Below are 20,249 nucleotides of genomic sequence, written 5' to 3'. Positions count from 1 at the left end.
CGTATTATTTCTATTGGCGCTTTATACTCAATATATATATATATTTGGTATTGTCATAACATCGTATAATATACGATTATTAATATTTTATTATTATCATTATAGCTGACAATATTTATCCGAGCATTCGGTCTACCATTGTCTTCCACCACGTGGTCCGTAAAGGCGCATGACCGAAAGGATGACGACGATGTCCTCGACAGGAGCTCGGGGCGCTAGTCATCGACACATTATTATAAACGTATTGTGTGATGCGCAGTGCTATTATGCGTTAGGTTTATGTATTATATATGCAGTTCACATTATAATATATACATGCATTTTCGATGGGACACGCAAAGTTTCACACGTACGCTTCGGTTCGCTCGCCCGTCGAATGACCTCAAGCGTTAATCGCCGAGCTGAAGATTATGAATTTAGGTGTAATGAAGTAATGCACTAATATTATACATGTTGTTCGCACATACATTGTAATATTGTACGTTACAAAGAAAGAATGTTGATATTTTACATTATTATAATAATACTCGGGTCTTTACGTATATATACTTAAAAATTTAAATAAACAGAATTAGAATAAATTCAATATTGTACCTCGAAAAACGGTGGACAATGATTGGTAGACTACCCGTGCAGTGTAAGTACAGTTGACCCGCTTGACAGACACAATAAACGCAACGTTAGGTAAAAAAAAAAAAAAATCGTAGGAGTGAAAATGAAATAGACAATCACCGAGTTTATACCGTATTTTTGCAATACGTCAAAATTCAGACTTACGAAGCATGTTAGTCTTCGAATTTCATAAGGAGCACGTACCTCGGGATACACATGTACATAATTTTATATTACGAGTGTATGAGTTTTTACAACGAATATATTATTATTGTTGTATACATGTGTCGTCATCGGCATAGTGGAAATTTCATTGTCGCATCAAATCGTCGAACACGTCAGTCTCTCGGAAAAACTCATTCGCGGCGAATTTCTTCTTTTTTTTTTCTTTACCCACCCGCCTACTAGTTTTCGACAAAATAATACGCTGACATGTCTCATCGATTTTCGTGGCAAAAAAAATTTCTCAGTATACTCAAAAACGTCCATTGCAATTATATCTATTTGGCCAAATGAAATTCGACTATGTATTCTATTCGTGCAAAGTTTTTATTAAATTGACCTTTTTTCCCTTTTTCCACGTCTTACCTTATATAAAAGTTACCAGTGACGATTGCGTGTTATACGTATACCGGTATACCGTATAATATATGTATCAACAGAATATATATTTATACCTTTTTTCACGAAAGAAGATTTTTGTTTAAACTTAATGGTTAATACACAATAATATTCTTAAAAAATTGAAGTAACCGTCAGTATTGTTATCAATAATTTAATTGTTTAAGTACTCTATTAATCTATTAATCAATAATATATTTTAATATGAGTTTTAAAATGGAACTTTTTGACTTCAAATATTACAAATATGCCTATCTGTGTATTTCGATGTTTATAGTTTTAATTGATCTGTAATTCTTACACTTATTATAATTAAAATGTATGATTATTATAATTTTTAATATTTAAAGACTCTGAACTTCCAAAAAACTGTATTTTAATATTGCATAATATTATGCTTGAATTATGTATATTATAAATAATGTCGATGTAGGTACAAACTGATGATTACGTAAATTTATTTATTTCTGGTTGGTAGATATTTTTTAATAATTAATAATATTTATTATTCTTAAAATTATTAAATCATAAAAAATTGAGTTCAGTTTGAAAAATAATGAAATGCAATATTACATATTATTATACCAGGAAGACAGACCCTCAGCAGGGACGTTGTACTTAAAATGCCTACCCAATACGCCGTGTTACCATACTTTTATTAATGAAGATGTTTTTTTAAAAAAATAGTAAAACATAAATATACTTACTGTCTTGTGATTAATCCAATGGGATATTAAAATGAAAAATGTTTGTTGATAATGTGCAAAGAGTATGCATCCAATTCATTCTACATGGATGTTTTTTAAGATTAAGACACTATTAGGCTATAATATATAATTATGGGTTTCCGTTGTATAATGCTACTATCAAAGAGCGTACGACGTATTGATGTGATATTATTACACTATGTTTATAATTATTAATGAAAACAGACATGAAGAGTTATTAAACACATATATTGAATATTGAATATATAAATTCAATCAACGAGATGTATATACCTATATCGATTTGCATTCGCTTATATCAATGTAATAAACTACATTAATATATCACAGTATAAAATATTATTAATATGTAAAAATAAAATTTTTTTCTTCAGAAAATAATACATAGTATACTTTACGAGTTATAATTATTATTCTTAAGCGATATGTCCATCGTTTTTTGTTATCGACGGTGGTTTTCTGGGAGTAAAATAAAAACGGATTAATCGTGTTAAAGCTACGGAAAATTATTCGCGTAGAGAACACGACATTACGCTTCTAGTAAGACCGACACCGTATCGTATATAAATCGATCGTTTCCGTTGTTAAATTAATCAAACTTAATTATTAAGATCGATATGTATATATCCAAAGACCCACTATACGATTTACAGATACGTCTTATATATGCATATTATACAAGTATGCGTGCCGATCGTATATAAAACACTGTTGGCAGACACATCATCGACAGCGGCGCGAAATAATAGTCGCTCGGTGGTATAATATTATTATTTCTATTCGGGGCGTGTAAAAATATGAACTCGACGAACTCATCCTACTCCGGCACATAATAATAATAATAATATATAGTTCGTTAAAATAAAATAGCACGTAGGTACGTCCGTATACATATATATGTACGTCCAGCTGCCGAGGAAGAATATCGTTTTCCTGCAGTGCGTATATATACGCGTTGAATTTTATTGTTTGGCGTGCGGCCAGGATGGCGCCGTTAAAGAACTCCGCCGATTCGTTTTTAATAGAACGTTTTTGCAACACTCTCGTACATAATTCACCGGAGTAATATAATATATCGTTGACATTATAAATATAACCCGCACGTACGTAAACCTAATAGGAAAAGATTTGCAAAAAACGTATACTGCAAGTGCGTCGCAGGACGACTATACTTAACGGCGGTACACCGGGGCGGTTGTATGTAAATGTGTATATATAGGTAGGTTAAGCGATTTTAATTTTTCTAATAGATAACGTGACCGATTTGAATGCATTACGTGACGTTCCCATTCGCACTTTAATTATTATATTCATCAGGTCTACGACGGTTCAAACGATATAATGTGCATGCGTATTATGCACATCATATTATAATAATGTCTCGGGACGATTAATTAGCTGAGTATATAATTGCTGTAAGTATACAAATCACTCATTGTTTTAGGAAAAAAAATTGATTACATTTCATTATAAACGGAATATCTGTACCTACTAAATTTCATAAGATTGTTTCTTTTCCAAACATTTTTCGAGTTTTCTTCATTACGAACGTCTTAATGAACTCTTAATGTTTTAATTATTCAAACTTAAAATACGAATTTCCAGAATCCTTTATGATATTCTTCCACTCACTAAGCTATCAAATATAAATTATTTATAATGAATCCGCATTTAAAGCATACTTATAAGAAACCTAACCTATACAATTTAATAATAAAAGTGTTGTGATAAAAAATAGTTTGAATAAAATTTTTACCTATATTATGTTATGCGTATAGTGCAGAGTTTAAAGAGTGAAAATCAAGCGTTGCATAATAACTAGCAAGCTGTTAATCGTTTTACCTGTATTTAGATATGTATTTATAAAATTATTAAATTACTTATAGCTATACATAATATTTGGAATTCAATTAAACATAATACTGTAATAATAATAATAATAACATACATTGAGGTTCTATGGGTTATAATGAATAATATTGACAAAGTGGCTTATGTTTTTTACGTGTTATTTAAGCTACTGATATTAAATAATATTATTTCATATATTTTCTTAAGATTTTTGTGCCTGATTATAATTGGCATGTATACTCATTTATAATTGGGTATAGAATAAACTGTATACAGAATAACAAAATTATTCTCATTATTATTATTATCGTAAAATCCTTATTGTAAAAACACCTATTGAAAACCACGAACTTATCAATTCGCGTGACGTCAATCCTGATTTTATTGTTGAGTGTATTTATTTTGAGGTGGAAAAAAACCTTATAAGTGAACTCGAAAAATAAAATACGAAAGAATCGACGGCCGTGACTTTTTATACTTACATAATTTTACTGTAGTGAAATTAAGCACGTCAGAAAGGTGCAGCTGTGTTTTATATTTACTTTTCCGAAAAATATAAAAACGTAATAGCTGATCAAACAGCGATGTTACACGCAATTCACAATAATATTCCTGTAAGACTTTGCTTGTAAGATTATCCGTGAAAAAATTTTAAGTTATAAATACTGTTTCGTCAAGTTATAATCGATATCGTATCATGAGATGTCCAAATACTGTTTAGATTCATGTGACGTTACATATTTTGATTGATAATAATATTTTAGAAACATTAGAAATGTATACGACGTGTCTTTTGTGATTCGATTGTTTCCAAGATTTTCAGAGTGTCTTAATAAGATTCCAGATACTGATGATCCTTTTAAAAATAAATATGAGTGAAGTCAAAACTTTCACACAATCCACACTCTGGCGTTGATAAACAATAACTCAACTAAATGTATAATTAGATATTAAGATCATAACTTATATGATTTCCAATAACAATGGAAACTGCGGTTCCCAAACTGATAAAAGTAAGTAAGTATCTATATACATAGAAAAAAAACCCACAGTTTTTCCAAAAAAAAAAAATATATAAATAAATAATAAATTCTGTTTTTACAGAGACATAGTAATAAACACACACAGTCATAAACTAGCTTATTTATATTTTTTTAATCTACACCCTATTTAACAATACCTTTATTTATACATTGTCAATACTCAAACAAATTAAACAATTATAACCTTTAAATTAGGTCATGTCATTTAATTATTTAGTACCACACAATATTGAATAATATATGTATAGAACATAAATGGAAAAAAAAACTAAATCTGTGATTCTTCTCTTATCGAGTAGAAAACGGTTGGATATAACTCACTTGAAATCACAAAAATTAGGGAAATTAAAATAACTTTATCGTGTGCTGTTGAAGTAGTACAGTGACATAGGAGCGATTTAAGGCGGTTCTAAAAACAAAACACGAAAAAGTAGTCAACACGATGTTCGGACTTTTAATTATTATATAAAACTATCGACGGCGCGGCGTCGTAACGACGTGTATTATATTATAAGAAAAGCACTATATTTTTTGCTAGAGATCTAAACAAAAAAAAAAAAAATATATAAATAAATAATAAATTCTGTTTTTACAGAGACATAGTAATAAACACACACAGTAATAAACTAGCTTATTTATATGTTTTTTTAATCTACACCCTATTTAACAATACCTTTATTTATACATTGTCAATACTCAAACAAATTAAACAATTATTACCTTTAAATTAGGTCATATCATTTAATTATTTAGTACCACACAATATTGAATATATGTATAGAATTTATATGGAAAAAAAAACTAAATCTGTGATTCTTCTCTTATCGAGTAGAAAACGGTTGGATAAAGACTCACTTGAAATCACAAAAATTAGGAAAATAAAAATAACTTTATGCTTTATACTATGTGCTGTTGAAGTAGTACAGTGACATAGGAGCGATTTAAGGCGGTTCTAAAAACAAAACACGAACAAGTAGTCAACACGATGTTTGGACTTTTAATTATTATATGAAACTATCGACGGCGTGGTATCGTAACGACGTGTATATTATATTATAAGAAAAGCACTATATTTTTTGCTAGAGATCTAAAAAAAAAAAAAAAATAAAAAATAACTTTATCACACGGTCTGCATACACCGTTACGCCTGTGTATAAAGCTATTATACTGTTCTACTGAACATAATATTATAATAAGTAATAACATATCTATGTACGCACACGAGTACCTACGTGTAAATAATATACATATATAAATGTATAAAAATATATACTCGACCGCAGCAGCCCGAGTCGTAAAACGCGCGCTCAGTCGGCACTCTAATTATCGTTGTTTGCGTACGCGGCCATAAGTCGCCGCCGTATGGAAAAACAACAGTTGTTAAATAGGCTCATAAAAAATAAAAAAAAAAAAAGCAAAAACAAAAAACAGTAGAAGAGTATAATATATATACATACAATATTGTACAATATATTTTTATAACGCTTCCCTCGAACGGAATTTTCGTATATTTATATATATTTTGTTTTTACGATCATCGCAGCCCATCATTATAGAACCGTATATATATAATATATTATTATTTATAATATATATATATATATTTATAATGCGCATACGTAATAATATGTATATACATATAGGTATATGGAAAACCGTCGACGGCGACGACGACGACGACGTTTGTGTCCACCGCTTTCATCGTATATTATTGTTATTATTATATATTCCAGCGGCCTTTTTATTTTTTTTTTCATTCGTTCTTTCCTTATTCGCTTTTCGCGGCCGCCCACCATCCTTTTAACGACTCCACTCGAAATCAAACCATAATATATTATTATTATTATTATTTTAATGCGTATAGCATACGGTTTTTTATTATGATATGAATATGTTGGCGTTGTTTGGTGGCGGTCGCGTGTGTAACAAAAGGGTTTAACGACCATTCGTCGTCCGATACGCATATATTTGATACACACTTGTAATTATCATTTAGCAATATTATAATAATTATATATTATATGCACGTAGGTACACCGGCAGCCGCCCTTTCGTTTTGCGTATCGGAAGTGTCGATTAACTTTACTGTTCAATAAAACGATGATACGCGTTCCTATTCATTACATGTAGTTATTATTCCGTTGTGTACGTTTGTTTTCGTTTGGTTTTCTATCGTCTCCCGCGCACAAAATTCGCGGTTTTCTCTGTGCGTTTTGTTTTGTTCTCCGTGTACACGAACTGTGATTTAAAAATATAATATTACAATAATAATATGATGTAATCTGTTTCACAGACATCTTTACTGTCGACAAAAGTAAAAAAAAAAAACAATAATAACATATACTTATAGAACCAGCTGAACTCTCGGGGTACCTATAACAAACTAGACCGCGTTTACGAGAAAATTGTTTTCTCATTTTTGCGGCCGTATGAAGACGTAATAACGAGCACATGCCGTATAATTATTAGACATAAATACATAATATTATGTATATGCACACGTATACCTCTCTGAACAACCGCGAATATGCTGGCGCGGACCATTGTTACGCGGACGAAAGTGGACCGCTGGCTACGGTGAACATGCGATTGTTCGTTGCTCTGGTGTAATTAAAACGAAAACGATAATAGTGCGATAACGGAACGAAAAACGATCGAATTTTTACTCGAAAATAAATTACGTTTCATCTTAACCGCAATAACCCTTCCAGGGAAGCACGAGATACCACAAGAAAAAGATAGTTTTTAAAATATACATATTATATATTGAAATGTCTTCAGCTTTCACATGTCAATTTCGTAATATTGCAGTAGCCGAGTTTGCAAAGCTATAGTAACTTATATAGTAATATAATGTAATACTAGCAAACCATATCTAGTTATTATTTTTTTTTTTTATATTTATAATAACTATATAAGTACAATGGTCTCGACCTAGTCTTCTCGTGTGAGAGCGGCTTAGCAGTGTGTAATCTATGGTTATACAATATGAATATATTGTTGAATACGAAATCAATCTGTACTTGTATAATTATTAAAACTAACAAGCGTATTTATATTTTATATATTTTATACTGAATAACAATTATAAAATGGACACTATTCAACTGTATTTTTTCCATACTATTATTATTGTGTTACATATTAAATTACAATTGTAGGTATTACAGAGAAATCAATGTTTATAGCCAATGTGATTTATTTATAAAATTTGTTAAAATTTTAATTGAAGAGCGTCAAGTTTGCTATATTTTCAGTTCCTATACCATTTTATATGTTATCCCAGTCAATAGTCATTGAATAAAGCTTAACTGACTGTGCCATATTGTAAATCGTTGGATGCTCCGAGGTAATCACCATTTTATATGATAAAATGCGTAATATAATGGTGACGAGTTATGCAACAATATAAATAAAATCGTATGCAATTATTGGTAATTCAATAGGAACATTTTATTGTTTTATAATAATATATAATGAGTATTCGGATAACGACTTCATATTTTATATTTGTAATTGTGTTACGTTTGAATGTGAATTGTGAGGTGTTATTCATGTGTTATCGTCATTTATGACGAAGAGTGAAAACTAAAACATCTATTGTTATTAATGCAATGAATAGTTTTAAAAAAATATCGTATTTTAGAATATTTGACTATCTACGCCATTATAGCGTATTTTATTATATGGATTTCACGAAGTCAATTTAAACACACCGAAAATCAAATACAGAATAAACTCAATTAACCACCTTAAACGAGACTAAGAGATTGATGGGTAATTTAATTAGATGGATAAAATAAAAATTAATATTTATATTTATAGTTATAATAGGTACTTATATTTAGTTTTAATAATATATCGTATACGCATTACTGTTTAAGGTAATATAATTAAATAGTTATATTAGTTATTGTTTATATGAATATCGAGCTTTTTTCATAGATAAGTTTTAATTTTCTAAAAGTACGTGTGTATACCAATGATATTAGCATACAATATTCTATTTATAATACTTTACGATACTATAATGACGTTGGATGACGGCGTTGAGGTATAACAGAAGTTGACGCATAATCGTGGTTTTACTCTACTTTTTATTATAAATTAATTATTATTCCGATAATTATGATAATTATTTTAACAGCGTGTTAGTGGTCAAAACTTCAAACTTGTCTAACATTTGAAACAATACCTATTATGTGTTCGATACCCAACAAACATTCGTGAATAGGAGTCACACGTGTAACAGGTCAGTAGTTGTTGATCAAGTTTTAATAATTTTTCAATTTCTGTAGATGCCAGACAGACATCATTTCCCGAGCGTATCGTGAACGTATAGTTTTCCATACTTTGACGTCTTTTACTGTAGCCTGAAACACAATATATGATGTTTTTATGTAACTCGGAGTATAATAATATGTACCTAATACTTACATTGTATAATTTTTATTTATTTCAAAAGTTTATAAAGAAATTTCGTTTATTTTTCCTCATCAAACATCACGCGAAACTTTTAATTTCACGTCATAATATTATGTTATATAGGCACGTAAGTAGATACAATTTATATTTATGTATATAACTTACTATGCCCCGTTGGACGTTTAGCACGAACGTTGAAGTATTTTTGAATTGCACATACCATAGTAAATTATATTATACTTACTTAAAAAATTTCACAAAAGTAACTATACGTTTTGAATTTTAATGCAAAACGCATGAACGAAGCCACTCTACTTACATAAATATTATTACCATTTTAATTTTTTATGCATTACCTATTAAAAGATTAATATTATGAATTGTGGACCACTAAAACATTTATACTCTTCTTATATTTTTATTCCTTTAAGAATATTATAATTTATAACTATTATTATAATATTTTAATCGCAACCAAAAGATTTATATGCATATTATACAATATTAATTAAGATTATGAATTTACAGCATCGAAAACAAAAATAAAATGCTAAAACAAACTCAAATTTGGTGGTATTTATTATATAAAAGCATATTTTATTAAACATAAATAATAACATGTATATTGTACATTTGCTATTATTATTTATATTATATAACTTAATGCTGTTTTTAAATTTAAAATATATTTTAAGATTTCCAAGTAAAATTATTGATAAAACATTGTTTTTCTTGCGTAATTTATTTATGTTCAAAGATACCTATTACAAAACATTTAAGGTCTTTTTTTATAAGACATAATATGATTTCTTATGAATTTTCTTAAAAGTTATTTCATACTTTAATGAAACCAAAGGTTAACAATATTATTTCCTAGAAAATTTTAATTATTGTAAACAACTGCATTTAATAAAATTAAAATTAAATTCATTTATTTTTAACCGTAATTTTTTTTTGATAAAATATAATCATATTATCATCTGCGAACTAAAAAATAATCCACGATACCGATCTTATACATAGAGTACAAATTGAGTATTATTATTATTTCACTTTTAATGATAAGTAGGCACCCATAATATATGTATGTGTGAGTGAACAAGTGTTTTCTATTGACAGGCTTGTCATAAAAATTATTATTTCACTTATCTGAAATATCAATCAGTCTATAGGGATATATTTATTGAACTTTGTACTTATTTTTGGAGTTATTACAGTTATGATTAAATTATTAATATTTATTTATTTATAATAACCATAATTATTGATTAAACTTCATATATAATTACGTAATTATAATAATTGTAAAAATTGTATTATTTCTTCCCTTATCATTACTTTTTTACGAACAAATTAATTTTTATGCTATTTACGAAATATAAGACCAATTTTTTCTTTATATCTGTAATCAAATACGAGTCATGATTATTCTTTGAATTGCTCAAGTTTTATGACTTAAATAAAGATTAATAAAACTACAAACGTCTTAAAAAAAAAATACAATGTGCCGTTATTAATAATAGTCGTTTATATCATAGAACATTGTGAATGATAAAAAAAAAAAAAATCAACAATTTTATACAAATTAATGTGCCATCAAAATAATGTCTATAAATCAATATATAATCTGTTCACAACGAAATACATATTATTTTTTTTAATCAAAAAGACGATTTAATTTGAATACATGCACATATATAGAATGTCAACAATTTTAATCGAAATGACTAGAAATCATTAGAATATAAGAATATTTATTAGCCAATATAGTTTTTAATTTATTTGAAACGGTGTTTTTCTACGGTTCCGTGACATGTATAATATACGCATATGATTTTTCGATTTTTAAGGTCGACATAGAGTCATAAAATGTTAAGAGCTAGGATGTAGCGGACGTTTAAAAGGTCGTAATTTACAGTTAAAAACTTGTTGCACGATTTAACACTTCAAAAGTGTATGGATCTAAATAACAACAAAAACGTCGACGTCTATGTTTGTTTACACCCCTGGGATGTTAAATTATAGCAATTCAAGACAAACAGACCTGCTTGTTACATACGTGTCAAGAGCTCCACTTCGCTTGATTATTTTAAAAAATATTATAATTTATGGATTTTTTTGTTTTTAGTTCTATAGGTGTGGCATAAACAAAGTTTCAAACAAACTATAACTGTTAAAACTTAACGGTTAATAATTAAGGTATAAATAATAATGTGAAAAAATTTAATGTTTGTATTATGTTTAAGAGATGCAAAAGTATAATATTGAAATACCCTATTTTAAATGTAAACACTAAGCATATTGCATTATACTTACTATAACTGCTAAACGTTAATTAATTTTACAATTTGTTATAATCATTTCTTTAAATTAGTTCACAGATATAATTATAGAGACATGCAGTGATACTATAGTGAATTTTATTTATAAACTGCATACGATGTCCATAACAACTTTTTTCACTCTCTATTCCATTTCTGAATTTTATTAATTGATACATTTCATCGTGATCCATATAATAGTATATATTATATTATATATTATTTATATATATATATATATATATACAATAGTATATATACGCTATGAACACTACATACAATCATGAAAGTATAAAAACCAGGAAAATAAAATATTCGATGCAATACCTAATCATAAAACAGGATTATTATACACACATATATATGTAGGATACACATATATTTACCAGAGTATAAAAAATAAACAACTTCACGAAGTTACATGTATGTCAATTTTCTAGTCATACTAAACGCATTTAATAAGGTTAACCAATAAAACATTTATTGGTTCTTGAAAATATATGTTTTATTGTAGGTACTTATATTATATGTTTTGAAGAACCTACAATAACGGCGCCCCCTTAAAACGTATTATATTATTATATGTCAGCCGAGAAAATCAATTAACTAACGTTTGAAAAAGAAGGTCAAGTCTACCACCCGCCTGTGCCTTCCCGTTGTCCCGTGCACATATGTAAGTACATGTTTTTTTAAATTGTAATAAGTGTATTAATAGGTACCTACAATATCGGTGTATTTATGATGTTACTGTCTGCAAAGTGAATAATAGAATTATATATTAAATTATTACGTAGGTAAATACGCACTAATAATAACTGCAGATACATAAATGATGTTGTATGCACATAATTAGTATAATGAATTGTATAAATGAGGAAAAACTAAACGGTATATGTTATCTCCTCCGTCGGGCTTTTCGTTGATATATTGTTCTACTGGCGAGAAGTTGATATTGTGAAGTGACGGATAGCTCAGATTTAAGGAAAAGATAGTTAAAAATAAAACGTACAACAGAAATAACAAAATATAAATGGGCTAAGAATGTAATGAAAAAAAAACGGAAGCGAAAACCGTCGAAGAGAGATATGTACCATCCGGAGAAAAACTAAGAAAAACACCCGTCAGCATGATTGCTGCGGCGATGGGACGAGGCGCGAATGGTTTGTGTGCGAGTAGTCTTGGCAAAGGGGTGTTTGACGAGAGGGATTTTTCGGATTTTTCAACCCCTTCAGCCACACCTTTGCCGTCGAAAATCGTTCGCGAAATGGAGTAAAAACGGCAGAAGACGTCGACGACTACTCGTTGAGGAATAATACACTTCTCGTTTCAGACATTTTTCTCCGTCCGGTACAGCAGAAGCAGCAACACCGCCACCGACACATCGACAACCAACGGCGGCAACAGCGGGTGCAACTCGACAGACCACCACACAGACGCGCCCGCTAGCTAGCACACAAAGAAAAAAAAAAATTAAATTAGTCTTATCCATGTGTGTGTGTATGTGTTTTTGTGTGATGTACGTTTATTTATTTCATTTTTTTTTGTATTTTAACAGTCTTTCGGAGGACAAAAAAAAAATAAAGTTAAAATACCGACGTCGGTTGACACTATTAATTAGACGCCCCGGCGAGGGGTGTTTCTTGTCACACAGCGACCGACACATCTGTTTTGCTTTTTTACACACGTCTATATGTATGTATATAATATTTTGTATTTTGTATATCATAAGATATGATACTTTATTACATTATGCGTTCTGTAATGATAATATTGTTATTGAGACGGGCGCAACGGCACCTTTACCACCCCAAATAATTTATTTTAAATAAGCGTAAACACTAAACACATTATAGTATAATATTATATTATAAACAGCAGTACTTGACTTAGCACTATATAATCTACTTGTAAGTCAATAATTATTGTTTATAATCGTTTTTAAAAGTGAGCTACTTACTTTAAATTACCATAATATAGATTTGATTGTGTAGTGGATTTTACATTAGATGGACGAACTGCAAATAGTAGGTACCTACCGTACTACATACTGACCACGTCAAGCAGGCGCCGTTTTGACGATGATTTAGGGTTGGAGACTTCGAAAAAAAAATATATATCTATATATGATACAATATTATGTTGTTTAATGGTATTTATTTCCGAGTAAACCGAAACCGTCGGTTTCGACATGGGTGTTCTGCACCATATGGTCATTTTAGAGCAAAAAATTTTATCTATTTTCCCATATAAATAATAGTAATATATTATAGTACCAATGTCGTATTCTCCAAAGAAGTCCAATATTGACACTTTACGTACCTAAACACGTGTATATTTTTGTCGATAATACAGTTGTTTAACGAATTCACTAGGTATTGGAAAGTATTTTATTTATGCAGTGCTAGTAAAATATTACCATATTATAAATAATAAAAGTAACGATCTAATAATTAATTATTTGTTTTGTAAAATAAAAAATTAAGATTTTACTTATTATAACTATCAATTAAAATTTACATCGTATATTATGGCAGATCTCTTTTTCATAAAAGTTCTAAATAAATAAAGTAATAAATAAAGTATTTACCAAATCGATAATGATTTTGAATTAATATGATTTCCGAATACAATTTTATGAAATCATCACAATCATAAAATATCCATGAATTCTAATTCATTGTCTTGAACATATAGGTCGAATTCAACAAAGCTGTAAAATGGTGGTATCCGTTTTGGAAAATAAATGAATAAAATATCTACAGTGTTAAGTTATACATACGTAGTAATACACATCATGATGCGCATAACGCATTCAAATATCATGTATACAAATATAATATATAGGCACACTCATTCTGAATTTGAAAAAATACCACTCGAACTTTAAATAGAAATAAAAATATCATAAGCGGTTTAAAATTATACGTTTCAAAGCATTGTAATAGCATGATGCAGTTTATAGAGTGTAATGAACTGATATAAAATTTTTTGCAGATTATGCACTATATTATGATGTACCATGTTTATTTGAATGTTACTCGCCCATTTAATAATATAATATTTCGTATATTAATTCAACGAACTCTTGTAAATTCGAAAATTTTCGTAACACACATTAAGTATATTAAGTTCCAGAATCCGAATCATGAAGATACATAATTTGATTGATGGTCATTATACTGTGATGTCGCCACTGAGAACAGTGCGAATGTAACACCGTAAAGACTGTAAAATATCCAATCACTGAGACAGAGAGAGACGCTCACATTTTAATCGTAAACTATGTAAACGTTGTATCGTTGGAGTGTGGGAGACAGGTGTGGGATTCGAGTTTTCTTAAATTAAAGTTTGCACAATGATTTAATCTCGGTTTTTATTTTTAAAAATCCTCGAAATCATTTGTAGGTGCCTATACCTACTATCTATTATATTATAGTTTCGGCCTCGACACCATAATATCATTATAATAGCCGAGCTGCGTCGTCTTCGTTCTTGTTTCGAAAGGCGAACAACGAGTACGCGCGACCGTCTTTTTCGTTTCTCTCGATAAATCATATCAAGTTGTCACAATCCATCGCCTTATTATGTCTACGTATATTATATTATATTATACATATCATAAAGAGGACGCGCTTACAATATTATATTCTACATATGCGGGCAGTCCTGTGTCGGATACCGTCTATGTAATAATAATATGAATTATAAAATATGTTATACGATGTCGGTCGTTAGGATTTAACCTCCGAAATGAGCACAGACAGCACACTTTTCGCGGAGATTGTCTTTCGTCTGTGCATACCTACATATATTAGATATGATATGATTTAGTACTCGACACGGTATACAGATACGACTTTACGGTAGTAGGTGCCTATACCGTATAATCGCATAATAATAATAATAATAATAATTTAATCTTCCGGAGGACATTGACGATGCTAGCTGCACACGGCCGTCACAATAAATATATTGCCACTGAGTCAGAGGCTCTGAGCCGCATTTTTGCTGCCTTCCGATACAAATATGAAATAATATATTAACAATTACTATATGAAATATTATTATTAACATACACCGCCGTATCATAATATTATATATTATTATTATACGGTGCCTCCAGACGACGGGGACTCGCGAGCTTACGTATTTTTTTTTCCATCGTCTTTACAATTTACACCTCCGTCCGACGTGTAATATATTCTTATAATAATAATAGTATAAATGAGTCGCAACTCGCAGTATCTATACTGCATCGTTTGGCGCGGTAGTTGCAGTCCGGCCGTAATAGTTGGCGGGCATACTGTAATGAAATATGTCGATATAATTTGCGACAGATGTCTGCTGCAGCACCGAGTGCGGGTCGAGAGGAGTCGGATAAAATGCAAAAACGTATTTACGAGACGTAAAATTGAATGCATATTATTGAATATTATATTATATTGAGCTTGTTCGCCGGAGGTTTACCATAATATATATATACTATATAGGTATATTATAATATCGCATCAAGCTATTATACGCGTTTATTCTAATGTCACAATACATACATATCGTATACAGCGGCGGCATCGGTTTCACAATCAGAAAATTCTATGAAATTCCTGCGAAAAAATAAATGGAAAATAGATTTATACTGTGAAGTTAGAAAAAAATTACTTATATTCATTTTATATTAAGCCACAATCATACATATATTTTTGTACATAATATAGACATGCGTTATTGGTATAATATTTCACTTTATACGGCGAATGACTTCGATATACCGCCATAATGTTTTTAACTTATAAGTCATAACTTATGTAAGTATATACACTGCGATATACGCACAGTTTATGGCGTATAATTTATGACCCGATGCGGTATGAATTTACCTGTGTAACTTTCATTATATTAATATCTAATTAATATTTAATACGAACAAAACATTTACGCGTTGTATGGGAAGTTGCATTTAAATAAAAAAAACTGTATATAATGATAATAATATGTCCATTGACATTAAAAAATAAAACGCATTACACAAATTACTACACTGAACAGTTAAATTTACGATATAAGATATACCTATATATAATATATAATATATGTACTTATATATTTTTGTTTTAAATGTTACTTGCTTAAACATACCTACTACATAAGCATACTCTGCATACTTGACTACCCTATGGACTTATGGGAGATCGTTAATTATAAAAATACTAAATACAAAATGTTTTTATAATATTTATTATAATTTCGTTTTAATGTTCAGCTTGTAAAGAAACTTACTACATATATAATATGTAGTTACACTGTTACAGGGGCTCTAACGATATACCTTCGTGTATTTGTAAACTATGAAAGATACACGCACCTTGACTCTGGCCTAGGCTAACTGACAAAGTATTTTACCTAAACTTTTCGCCCAATTTTACCGGCTATAATCTCAACGTAACAACTACTTAGAACTGAGTAGCGCATCATATAGCAAGTGTTGTACGAACTTCAATACTTAAATTAAATTCCACGCATAACTACCAAAGGAAAGCTGAAACCTGGAGGTTCTATTAAATACCTAAAGTGCGTACCAAGCATAAATTATAATGAATAAAAACTTATATCTGCACCAATAGCTCAGAAAAAACATGTTCAAGAATTTGTTGTTTCTTCAGTAAATATATTAAAACTGTTCATTTTTCATCTCTGTCTATTAAAATGTTTAACATATTATATTTGTAAAATTTCTAGCTCATTTATGTATTTTAAACAAATGTTAAAATTAATTATTTTGCATGATCGTTGAACGTAATAACAGATTAAATTTATTTCCAAGATATCTTTGGTATTAGTGAGATAAATATTATCTAGTGATTTTCAAACGAAAAATCTGTAAATTTTCTTTTTGAATACTTTGAGTTTTTATTTATCACATTCTCTTATTGCAACCATTAAGGAACAAGAAATACGAATGCCCCATGGTTGTCTGCATATTTATTTTAGAATATTTCGTATTTACATATTTCAAATAGAATGTGATTATGACGTATTCTGGAGTTTTAATGATTTTGAAGAGAGATGTCTAAATTGAAATCTTTATCTAAAATTTCAATGTTTTGTCATTAACACCGTTACTCACTAATTCACCATACTACGTATACTACCATATACGAATATACGGTAATATATTTTAGTTATAGCTTATAATATCATTGTGGGCGAACCTATTTAGTTCCGTTATTAACAGAGAGCTGATGAGCGTATACTAAGACCATGATAGATCTACATTAATATCATATACCACTTACATACACGAAATTGAGAAATTTTACGACAATAAAAACCTGCAATCAGATACTCCATAAAAATACGAAAGATCGTCGTAAAAAAATTCGTTGTATTTTGTTTTGTTCACACCGACCACGCCGTAAAAAAAAAAAAATAATAAACAGAAAAAAAACGTTTTGTGATGCTTATGGTATATTTGGTGTATTACAACTTACCATTGTATTCGGTATGATGTATACATAATATTATATTATTTATACATTTCTGCGACACAGCTCACGGTCCACTGTCCGTAGTCGTGAGAGTCGCGGCTGCAAAGACTTTTATTTCTATACATTACATATTATATTGTATATATTTCGGTATACAGGGTGGTTCACCAAGTATTCTTAATCGTAGTTATTCTTTAGTAATGAATTTATTTTGAAAATTTGTATTCATGTCTACATCTACACATCTACTAGACTATAATAGTTTTAAATCCTAGAGATTTTTAGGATTACCATTGATTATAAATGCTAATATTACTTCTTACTTAAGAAGTGACCAGCAGCAGAGATACAAACTTCTATTCTTTGTTTTTTCAAATTAAAACCCTCCAATTAATTGTTAATTATTTAGTAAATCATTTTTTTGAACATTTTTAATGTATCCATATCTATAGTTTAAAATTCAAACGAGTAGTTTTTTCAATTTTTAAAATGTCGAATACTATATTATATTATATTATTTAGTATAATTCTTACAAATTAGTTTAAAAATAAAGTATAAAATAGATGATGTTTTATTGGATTTTGACCATATTTTTTTATAAACTATTAGGTATTAACATTTTTAGATGAATATTAAGTACTTATATTTTCAAACCACTCACGTGTCTTCCAAACCTATTGTCGTGGGTCGATTATGTTTTTAGTATATGAGTTAATTTAATAAAAAAACTACTCGTCCGAATTTTGATTTTCCACATTTTCAAAAAACTTATTCATTCGCTGAATAATAATTTACGGTAGAAAAAGTGGGGTTCTCGTTTGGAAAACTTTAGTTTGTATTTCTGCAGGACACTTTTGTAGTAGGTAATACAATAAAGTTCTAAGAATTTTGAAAACGGTCTTTAAGTACTCGTATATTAAAAAGTTATCAAAAATCAGATTTTGAATAACTGCATTATCGAATAAAAAAAAAAAAAAAAGGGTGAGCATGCTCGGTGAATCACTCTGTATAAAATATTTAAATTATAATACGAATAAAATCGTCCTTTTAAAAGCATAATAATAATAATAATAACAATATGATGTAAAGCCCTCTTAAAAATTCGTTCGAACCACGGGCGGTGCAGCCTTTACGGGCGCTAACGATAATTTATACGACGACGGCGCGCGCGCGCGTTTTAATTCGAAGACTCACTCGGTCCGGAAACACTCGATTCTTGGCCGTTAATTTCTGTACACGCAGAGTCCCGTTCAGATCCTCAGCTCGTGTATACATATACATATATATATTGCACATGATGTGTATATTATGACGATTTTATGATAGGGCGCTATATACACGGTCGTTTAACCGCCGAGGACGGTAGACACGATCTTCGGGCTTTACCCTACGGAGAACTTCACTGCGCACAAGATATTATAACCCCCAGTCGAAAACCCGCTCGCAGTCGTATTTCACGATTACCGGTTACGCGCCGTATACGTTTTATTTACGATTTCGAGTTTTGTATTAAGTATAATAATAATTTATTATAATATAATATAAATTTAATGATATTTTTGTTTTTTTTTTCGTCATTTCTTTTTCCAACAAGTGTTTTTGAAACCACTTGAGCTCGTCAAATCTGTTTTCACGACGCGACGCGTACATAGTTATATATATTATTCCATGTATACTGTATAGTTACACGTTATACAGTCAACTACACACACACACACATATTATGATTCACTGGACATACGAACCTTAATTTTTTCATTTAAAATGCTGTTCTTTTGAAATAGTCCTAGTAAAAGTCTAAAAAGTCTTACACAGTAGGTATATGTAATATTGGATCTCGTGTTTATCATACTCGGCCCATTTTTTCAAATTATAAACGTTAATAAAATTATCAATTACTAATCGAATTACCATATGGTCACCATTACATGTTCAGAAACCATAATCGTGTCGTGGTCCTTATATATTCTTAGCTAAATAACTCAAAAACTACTAGTTAAAATTTTGATTTTGGTCCGTCAACATTTTCAGTTCTAACACTCTACTAATTAATTTATAATACCAAATGTGATGGTGGTGGATGTGTTCTCAACAGGACATAACTTGAGTACTACAGCAAATTAAAAAATATGGTCTTTAAGTATAGTATATAAGTACGTTGA

Source organism: Aphis gossypii, chromosome 1 (assembly GCF_020184175.1).
Source record: "Aphis gossypii isolate Hap1 chromosome 1, ASM2018417v2, whole genome shotgun sequence".
Taxonomy (NCBI): Eukaryota; Metazoa; Arthropoda; class Insecta; order Hemiptera; family Aphididae; genus Aphis; species Aphis gossypii.
The sequence above is the reverse complement of the archived record's forward strand: the minus strand, read 5'-3'. Positions refer to the sequence as shown.